This window comes from Furipterus horrens, unplaced genomic scaffold (genome assembly GCF_987537825.1).
Source record: "Furipterus horrens unplaced genomic scaffold, mFurHor1.1.pri manual_scaffold_8, whole genome shotgun sequence".
Lineage (NCBI taxonomy): Eukaryota > Metazoa > Chordata > Mammalia > Chiroptera > Furipteridae > Furipterus > Furipterus horrens.
Genome location: NW_028327178.1, coordinates 43,093,629 through 43,101,889, shown reverse-complemented (window position 1 = coordinate 43,101,889; position 8,261 = coordinate 43,093,629).

Here is an 8,261-nt window from a genome sequence, read left to right as displayed (position 1 = left end):
TCAGTCCTATGTTGAATAGAAATGATTAAAGCAGATATATTCATTAAATATTGTTGTCTTGCTTCTGAATTTTTTTTGAAGAGGTGGAAAGGGTAACATCATTAACTGTTAGGTTAATTGTAGTTTTTTCAAAGATGTCCTTCTTAGGTTTAAGCAGTTTCCTTCAATTGCTAGCTTGCTGAGAAGTTTTATTATAAATGGATATTGTACATTTTCAAAAGCTTTTTCTGCATCTTCTGAAATGATCATATAGTTTTTCTTTGGTAGTCTGTTGACATAGGGTACTACATTGATTGATTTTTAAATGTTGAACTAAACTTGCATTTTGGGATAAAACTACCTGTCGTGATGTATTGTAATTTTTGTACATTGCTGGATCAGACTCACTAATTAGTTGAGATATTTGCATCTACTTTCATGAGGGATGGTCTTCAGATTTCACCCCCTCCCCCCAACTGTAATGTCTTTATCTGGGTTTCATAGCTGATTAATGCTTGCCTCAGTACATAAGTGGGGAACTATTTTGTCCTCTTCCACTTTTTGGAACTATATGTGTAAAATTGGTATTTTGTCATGTCATCTTTAACTGTTTAGTAGCATTCATCAATGAAGCCATCTTGAAGCCAAGTTTTCTTTGTGGGAAAAAATTATGAATTAAATTTTAATAGTCAAAACTTGAGCTTTGGTAGTTTGCATCTTTCAGTGAGTCAGTCCATTTAATCTAATTTATCAAATTTAATGGCATGGAGCTATATATAAAATTTCTTATTATTCTTTTAATATATATTTTATATATAGTGTTAGTCCTTTTTCCACTTCTGATATTTATTGGTAATTTGTGTCTTCTGTTGTTCTTTAAAAAGTATCATTATAGATTAGTGTCTATTAGAAGAGAAGAAGAACTAGCTGACTTTCTGACATGTGAAGATATTATGAAGAAGAGGACTGTCTGTAAACCCTCACCAAGAACCCAACTATGCTCTCTCCCAGACTACAGAACTATGAGAAATAAATATTTGTTGTTGAAGACACCTGATCAATGAGACTTTATTATAGCAACTCAAACTAAGATAGTGGAGAACTCTGAAACCCTTTCTTCTTGAACCCCTTGCTACTCTAAAATATGATATACATATATAATTCATGCATGACACTTTCCTCTCTAAATTTACTTTTATTTCAGGACCTTATCTAGTACCCATACTGAATGAAATATCACATTATAAAATTATATATTGGTAGTTAATGCTCAGAATTATGTTCTTCTCTGGGGTAGAAAGTGACTAATGACCATGGAATTATTGTTTCTGCTAAAGTGGACCAAAACTTTGTTCTTGGGCACCTCAGGTCTTATGTTCTACACATTATTGTTAACTAATTTCTCTGAACCTGACTTGCTCTCTGTGTTCTGACTGGCTCATCTGGGTCACCAAAGGTTTGTCTTTGATCACTGTTCATGCACGCATGTTATAACTCATCTGATTCTCTCAGTTTTTGAACCTAAACTTGAATCTCCTCGTTTGTATTGGCCCAGCTTGGCTTTATTTAGGTAATATACTAAACAACCTCTCCTAGAAGTTACATACTTAAAGATATGTCTACCAGGGTTTTGAATGTGGATACAAAATTTCTTTCAGATTTGTACTATAAATCTTTAGTGTTATTAATTTGAAAACCTTTAGATTCATACATATTTGGATTAAATTCTGTATTTCTCACTGAAGAGCTATGCTTACATGCTCTGGGCCTCAATTCCATCTCTTTAAATGTTTTTTTTTTTTGTGATTAGGATTGTTTTGAGGAATAAGTAAGATATTTATGAAAGGTTCTCAGGAGTGTGTGGTACAGTAAGTGTACAATAAGTCTTAGCAATTAATATTTTTGTATGGTTCTTTTTAATAAATAATGCTCTGATGATCTTAATAATGAAAATTAATGATGTAAATATTACAACTAGTAAGGTGTGGTATTAGCCATCCACTAATATTTGGTTCTCTTCTCATTCAGGGTGTACTGGAGGATTAAAATTCCCAGCCACTTGGAGTTAAACGTGACTATGTAACTTACTTTTGGTTAATGAAACATTTAATTGTTGGTATGTGACTCTGCATTATTCTCCCATTTCTCCCTCTTCATGCCTTGGTTATTGCAGAATCACTTATTGATAAGGCTGGGCCAACACAGGAAAGATTGCAGTTCTGGAAAATTTAAGCCATTTAGTTTTATTTCAGTGTTATTACTAAAGCATAATTATCTTACTGTGACTGATTCACAAAGTCAATGAAGGAAAAATTGCTATCATAGTAATTATTTCTTGGGTGAGCTTGACTGCACAAAAAGTTTAGAACCTCAGTAGTTATCAGAGAAACTAACTCTAGGAGTTGGAAGCAAGTGGTCTAAATGTATCTTGAGGGCTGTGATGAGCAAATGCTTTGGCAGAGCTGGCTCTGATAGCAGAGATAGAGAGGCAGGCCAGGCACAGCCACCATCTCAGCTTCAGAAAGAATACTATCCAGCCACTGGAGGTATGAAGAAGAGATCCAGCTCCCAGGAAGGACAAGCCTGCAAGATTTAACCACTATAGAAAGAGATTCAATAAAGAAGTCCAGCCCCACAAAGATAACCAGAATAATAGAAAGATGAAGCAAAGATCTAACCATTGAACCTGGTAAATATGGTAAATTTAGGGGCAGAGAGTCAGAGTTTATAGAATGGAAAAGAGAGAAATGCTGTACTGTACTATCATTTGAAATTAGATACTAAAAATGTTACATTGTGTTTTCAAAACTTTAGACTTGAAGTATTAGACAAAAGAAAACCAAAGTGCCTGCATGAGTAGTCATACAATTAAATTGTCATAAATTAAATCTAGTATAGATTTCACTTCTGAAATTTCATTAGGACTTGATAAAATTTTAGTAATTTAAAAATACTGTAATATATTAATTAAACATGAAATTGTATAGCTTGAAAGGGGGAAACTAAGCACTGCCAACCAATGATCATGCATAAAAATTATTAATTTTATATTAAAGTTATGCAGAAAGCTTGAAAAAAAAGAATCCTTAGGGATTTTTACTTGTATAGCAGGAGGAATAAACAGATGAAGTGAACTATGTTATTTAAAGGTTTACTAAGCTGTGGCAAGAATATTATCAGTAAGGAATGGCTATGTGTTATGTGGAAATGCCAGCCGCTTTACTTCAGGTTTGGCTCTGTGTTGGTCCTGCTGCTTTTTCTTCCCCTTTATGCTCTGGTTCTCTGAGGACAAATATGACATCTATTCTTCTGATTGTTGCTAAAGGCAGTTTTGCCTACTGCTGCCCATTGGTATAATTGCTGAGGTTGCCAGTGACCAGTGTTGTGATGACCGCTTATAGTGGGTTCACAGGAAGGAAGTCTCCAAATAACGTAGCTTAAACAAAATACATGTTTATTTGTTTTCCTCATAAAAACAGCCTAGTGGTGATTGAGTGGCTTCATGGACAAGAGGGACCTAAGTTTCCTCTTGGGCTAAGCTTCATCATTTTAGTCAGCCTGCATTTTCAAGGTCATCTCCTTTGTTGCAGACTTGAGTAGAAGGAAATGCAAAAGGGAGGGGGGAAATAAAAAAGCTTCTCCTTTCTCATCAGTTCCTATATAAATGGATTTCCAGGAAGCTCCATACAGCATTTCTACTTACATTTTATTGGGTTGACTAAGCCACATCACCTTGCCTAGCTACAAGGGAAGCTAGAAAAGGCAGAAATAATTCTAGGCATCAAGTTGTATTTTCTATTTCTCTGCCATTAAATAAACACAGAACACATATCAAAAGACAGTTAGCTCTCTTTGTCATAACTACCAAAGCCATTGGCACAATGTTATTGAACTTTTTATTTCAATGTCCCACTGAGTATTTTTTCCCCCGAAATCAAAACAATTTTTAATGAGAAAAATACATGTACATTGTATGGCCCATGGAACATATCTATAAAAAGGAAGAATAGTAAACTTTTTTACACTATGAAGAAACAATACTACTGACATTTTGGTATATATCCTTTCAGTATTTTACATATATTTATTTACTTATATATCAGTATAACAAATTATTGAATATGTGCATATATATTACATATGTACAAGTGCACACAGATATATAGAGTACATATGTAATTGGGCCATATATTCTTTTACATATTTTTAACTTGTTAACATTTCCTTATATCAGTAATATTTTTTTGGAAACAGGATTTAAACAGATCTAGTACTCTATCATATCGAAGTGTTACCTTGACTAATTTAAATGATACCCAAATATTCTATAAATATATTATACCTGAATTTTCAATATTATACTTATGTGATGATGAAATTGGATTTTTGTTTGGACCCATTTTAGATTGATTCCTTAGTTTAAATTGTTAGAAAAAGAACTGTTTGGTAAAAGGTTTTATATTCTGACAATTCAATATTATGTGTCACACATGGTTATATTAACTTTTTAAAAAGAATTAAAAGCACTTAGTAAAACTAATCTAAAGCAAAACTTAAATAAAACAGTGTCTTGTGAAGTTAAAAGAGTTTATACAGGCAATTTTTAAGGGCACTTTAGAGTATTTGTGTTTATAAGTCTGCCTTAAAAACAACACACACAGAAGAAAAGACTTTTAGCAGACATTTCTAGCATCACTTCCTTTCCTAACATACGAGGCATGAACGTTATCTTGCTAATGTTTCTTTTTGATGTTAGTAATGAACAAGACATTTATTTTTCTGCGTATGTAAGGAAATCTGACTGCATTTATATATGTGGTTAGGAATGGGGAGGCTTTATTGGAGATTTGAATAAATTAATGAGTCCTTGATCCCATTGACCTAATGGAATGGTTGCTTACCAGGAGTCCAATAGAGAGTGTAAGACACAAGTGTATTACTGTGTAGGGGAAAAAAAACTCATTTGGTGGGCACTATTCTTGGCATATGAGAAGACACCATTTTTCTGCCTTGAACTGAAACTCGTTAAGTGTCATTGTCTTTCAGGTTGATTGAATGGGGAATACCAAAGACCAAGACACCCTATTTATAATCATTTCAGACTTTTTCTTAAGACCCTTAAAATCAAGACCAAACTTAGAAAAGTTGGATATTTTAGAGTAGTCTACATATGATTGTTTTTGGTATATCTTATACCTCTTTTTAATTAATAACTTGGAGAAAACTAATCACCCTGGGACCCTCAGAATAGTTTAGTTATTCAAAGAAAGACTGAAACTCTGAAGATCCATCTAAAATGGGAACACTAAACATGTGTATTTGACTAGCAGGGTTGTGGAAAAAAATTTTAAGATGTGGTTGTTAATATGTACAAGGGGAGAAAAGAATTTGCTCAACAGTAATAATTAGAGATCTGCACTTGGGAAGAAATCTTTAAAATTTTCTTAGTATTCTCTCAGCTTGATTTCATTTCAAATGAGTAATTTAACAGATTTCATTCTTGAGAACTTAAACTTATTTTCATGGCTTGGAATATAGAACATTAACTTCAGGAATCATTTCACTTTTTTTTCAGACCTAACATTGCTTTATAGTAAAATTCCTAGTTAAGCCATTTGCACTTAAGAACACAATGCACTTTTAAAATAAAGACAGTACTAAGACAGAATGAGGGTTGTTTGTTTAATTCTTATTCTGAATCAAATCCTTCATGTGTGTTGTTTCTAATTCTCACAACAAATCTGCAAGGGAAGAATTATTACTAACTCCTCTATAATTAAGAAAACTGACTTTCAGAGAGGATGGACATTTGTGTCAGGTCTTATAGCTATGAAGTGCCAGAGGTAGAATGGGCAATTTGGTCACATGGACCAGAGGCATCAGAATTGTTTCAGAAGGAAGGCATTGGTGCTTGGATGCAGAAGAGCAAAAATGAAAAGTGAAAAGAAGACATGAAGATAAAAAAATACTTCAAAGTATTACCCATTAAGTTTGTTTTTTAATATTCAAAACAAAAACCCAGTGAAAAGGTGTAAGTTTCAGTATGAAATATTGATCAGTGTAGGGAACTGCTCCTTGTGGTTTAGGGAATTGTAGCCCCGGCCTGAGCATGACTACCGCCAGCATTCTGGTCATGTCTGTCTTTAAGTTTCAACATAAGGCTTTGTGTGAGACATACCCAAAAGCCACTCAGAGGGTTTCTGTGGGAATTAGATTTGAAAAATATTTATTATGCTTTTATGCTTTAGAACTTGCTCTGCTTTCTTTATCTGTAGTATAACATAAACAGTCTCTAGATAGGAATGTATGAAACCTTGCACCTAATGCCAGTATGGCATCAAGATGTTTGATAAACCATAACACAAACTGGTCACTGTGCCCCCTGTACTCATACATGTAATATGTTATTGTTAGCTGTAACCCTAATGCCTCCAAACTATTGATGATTCATGAATCTTGACCTTGTATCTCCCATGTGTATCCTCCTCAATGAAAGGCATGAGGCAAGAAGGTCTAATTGCTGGTCTCCACTAGAGAGGCAGTCACCTTTCTTCCCCCAGACATAACAAAGTGTCCTGGGTAAAGGTTTGTTCCGCTGTGGTCACGAAGCCTCTGCTGAACAGAACAGCTTCTAACGGAGCCTAGGGTGCGTGCGGCACCTTCACCATAGATCAATACACACATTATTATTGAAAAGGATATCTGGCATCTTGAATTTCTGGGAATTTTAAAATCTTGAATATCATGACTTGATCTATCTGTAAAATAGAGGAAGACATGTTTTGAATTAACTAAGGGGCTCATTATATTTCAAGGGTTATAACATGTCAGCACCATGACATCAACTTAACACTTATTGAAGGCTCCAAATATATTGAATGCTAAGTAGACGAGAACTTAGAAAATTTAAGAAGAAATACTTTGATCAAGATGGGGATATAAATAGAATTATATTTTCATGTAGGATTTGTATTTGTTTGTAATGTTCAAATGCTTATTGGGTATGCACAATGTAGGGTAATGTTTAAGGAGTCTCATATGTTTAGCTTTTGAGGCAACACAGCTTAATGCTCTGGTTTCCTGGATACAAACCCTGACACTTGAATCAGCCAATTATCAATTGTGTATTCTTTATAAATGGTTTAATTCCTCTGTGCCTCAGTTTTCTTATCTTTAAAATTAAGGTATTACTAGTATCTTTATCACAGGGTTTTTCTGAGAATTATATGTGCTAATATTCATAGAGCATTACAACACTTTACAATGTATAGAGAGTGCTATGTGAGTGTTTGATACCTGTTTTAGGAAACAAGGTATAAAGCAGGTTAATTGGGTAAACAATAGCTTTACTCATGATACATAATTATGAAAATACAATCCAGCAATTTCTTCAGATTTTTTCATGCCAAGGAGGTGCCATGATAAGTTTCTGTGGTGGTACAATTGTGTTAAAGAGAAGCTAACTCATTTTTTTAACACAATTTGGGAGGGATTAGACATCTTTAAGATTGTTTAGAGTTGATTTTTCATCTCAGCTGTGGTTCTTAAGTCAAAGAGGAGGCTGGGTGAGACTGAAACTTGTAGTTTTAGAATACAAGAGAACATGGGAATTGAAACTGCATCAGACTTCTCATCAGGTGGACATTGTGCTGGAGGATAAGAATGCCACAGTTTCAAAAATTTGAAGGAAAATTATTAACCTAGAATTTTATATTCAGTTAAACTTTTAATCAATTGTATAAGGAGATAACATTTTCAGATAGTCAAAGGATCAGAAAGTTTACCTCCTTCACTTCCTAAATCTTATGTAAGAAGTTACTTAAAGATGGACTACAGAAAAATGAGGAGCAAATCAAGAAAGAACACCATATGGCCACTAGGAAAGTGTTTATCTTACTCTGGAGAGTAAGGAGACATGTTCTTATGAAGACAGCTGGGCAGTAGGCCCCAGAAGCCATTGGTTCAAGTTGAGAAGGAGGATAGAGGATCATAAGGGAGGAACTAAGAAGAAGAGTTTAAATAAATTTGGTAATGTTCTTGAGAGACTGCAGATGTTAAGGTAGCCTGTATAAGGAAAAGGGAGAGGCAATTAGGAAAAGTTGGAAAAATCTATTCAGTGCTCTATTGGTCCTAGGAAAACACCAGGTCTTTTTATTTTCTGTCATTTCTCTCTTAATTATGTTGCCAACTTCTATATTATCTTACTGTGACTCACAAAGTCAGTGAAGGAAAAATTAGTGTCAGAGGTGATTGTTTCTTGGATAAACTTGCCTACAAAGAAA